The following is a 2,500-nucleotide window of genomic DNA, read 5'->3' as shown; positions in this document are numbered from 1 at the left end:
ATGTTTTTCACTTTGAACAGCTCCATACCTATAATACAAGTCAACGGTAAGGTTCGAAAGACCCTATAAAGGGTCCTGATTGACTTTTGTGTGCTACCAAAAAAGCCACAAAACACATTCAAAAGACGCCGAAAAGAATTTTTAGAAAAACACCACCAAAAATGTTTATAAGGCACTTTAGGAAATTCTGGAAAACACAAGAAAAGATGGCTTAGAGAAAAATCAAAAACACTTCCTGAAGCCATTTTGGCTTCAAATCCTTGTCAGATTCACCCACTTGGAAAGAGTGTTATGTGAATATTGACTCAAGTCACAGAGTATGAGATTGCTTGGTATGACATAGACAATGAGTGATATAGACAATTTTAATTTTTGCTAATCCTCCTTGATTGACAGCTAAGACCATGGTATTCCACGAATCCTTGAACTCTTTTTTTGTCTTTTATTATGTGGATTTTAAATTGCTTGTTTCATCATAAACATTGGGCATCGTCGATCTGAGTGCAGATGGAAAAATCAAAATGTGTGCCCAGGTTCCACTGAGATTTGAATTCATATCACTGGATTCAAAGTCCAGAGTGCTAACCATTACACCATGGAACCAACCATGACAGAGTCATGGCTGCGGCTTGTTGTGCTGAATAAAGCATATGAAATCGTGAACGATGGCGAAAACAGGCTCCAAAGCTGCAGTGCAAATCTGCAATCATACACAATGGTAAATTGATATCTTATAAATTTCATTCCACAAATTTACCAACATTTCCACGATATCACAGCTAGGACAGTTTGAAATGTTGATGAAAAGTGGCTAGTAAAAAGATTGCTGCATCTGTTACTTGGAAAAAGTGTGAAAAAAATAAATTGCAAAACTTATACTGTTAGAAAACTGTTCATCCAGTAGTCGATAAAGATTAGCATTGCATGGTAAAAGGCTTCATCTGAGAGATAATTTAAGGTTTGTGCAAATCAAAGTGCATGTCCCAGTCCATTAGCCAGGACAGCGGTCTGTGGCTGCTGGACAAGATCAAGAGAAAAACCTCTTACCTGATGGCACCCACGGTGCTTCTTTTGATTAGCGGCAAGTCGCACATGTAATGTTGCTACAGAATAGATTATCTAAAGAACAGTCAAAGATAAAGTCAGTTTGGTCCTGGAAACTCGCTCCATAACAGATCACTGTAATGGGGAATAGACTAGTAAACATGCAAATTGAACAACAAAGACAAAAGGTTAAAAAGATAATGAAACATAGACTAGTCGGAAGGATTTGAACCTGCGCGGGGAGACCCCAATGGCTTTCTAGTCCATCGCCTTAACCACTCGGCCACAACTACTCAGACGTCAAGCTGTTATGAGTTTCACACACGTTTTCTAATAGCACCATGATCAAGCTCAGTGATCAACCCTCTGGAAGACATCTCAGAAAATGAAAAGAAAATACAAGGTCTCAGTAAAATGCAAAAATCTGATTTAAAGTTATCATCAATGGGAACCATTCACAGTTTAAAGCTTTTCCCTCTTCATAATGTGGATTTGTAGTCAGTCAGCTCCAAAAACATCCTTAAAAATAATCCGAAAATGCTGAGAAGACTGAACATAATCATTTCCAAGTAAAAAAGACTTGATGTTCATTTGATCAGGCTTTGGAGCGTCTATTAACCATCTCAAGTTTCCAAAAATGTCCAGCGGTTAACTGAAATTACCATATCAATCTTAAGATGTTTTTCACTTTGAACAGCTCCATACCTATAATACAAGTCAACGGTAAGGTTCGAAAGACCCTATAAAGGGTCCTGATTGACTTTTGTGTGCTACAAAAAAAGCCACAAAACACATTCAAAAGACGCCGAAAAGAATTTTTAGAAAAACACCACCAAAAATGTTTATAAGGCACTTTAGGAAATTCTGGAAAACACAAGAAAAGATGGCTTAGAGAAAAATCAAAAAAACTTCCTGAAGCCATTTTGGCTTCAAATCCTTGTCAGATTCACCCACTTGGAAAGAGTGTTATGTGAATATTGACTCAAGTCAATTGACAGCTGAGACCATGGTATTCCACGAATCCTTGAACTCTTTTTTTGTCTTTTATTATGTGGATTTTAAATTGCTTGTTTCATCATAAACATTGGGCATCGTCGATCTGAGTGCAGATGGAAAAATCGAAATGTGTGCCCAGGTTCCACTGAGATTTGAACTCAGATCACTGGATTCAAAGTCCAGAGTGCTAACCATTACACCATGGAACCAACCATGACACAGTCATGGCTGCGGCTTGTTGTGCTGAATAAAGCATATGAAATCGTGAACGATGGCGAAAACAGGCTCCAAAGCTGCAGTGCAAATCTGCAATCATACACAATGGTAAATTGATATCTTATAAATTTCATTCCACAAATTTACCAACATTTCCACGATATCACAGCTAGGACAGTTTGAAATGTTGATGAAAAGTGGCTAGTAAAAAGATTGCTGTATCTGTTACTTGGAAAAAGTGTGA

At 37.7% G+C, this 2,500-nt stretch overlaps 1 non-coding gene across 1 annotated transcript; it reads right to left on the bottom strand.

Moving 5' to 3' along the window:
• Positions 1-2,177: 2,177 nt before the first annotated feature.
• TRNAQ-UUG (transfer RNA glutamine (anticodon UUG)) lies at positions 2,178-2,249 on the bottom strand. The gene has a single exon. It is a non-coding gene; the product is annotated as a tRNA-Gln (tRNA).
• Positions 2,250-2,500: the final 251 nt, after the last annotated feature.

This window comes from Dendrobates tinctorius, unplaced genomic scaffold, assembly GCF_039654945.1.
Source record: "Dendrobates tinctorius isolate UK_male_01 unplaced genomic scaffold, ASM3965494v1 ptg000048l, whole genome shotgun sequence".
Taxonomy (NCBI): Eukaryota; Metazoa; Chordata; class Amphibia; order Anura; family Dendrobatidae; genus Dendrobates; species Dendrobates tinctorius.
Note: the sequence above shows the minus strand (reverse complement) of the source record. Positions and strands in the feature narration are given on the sequence as shown.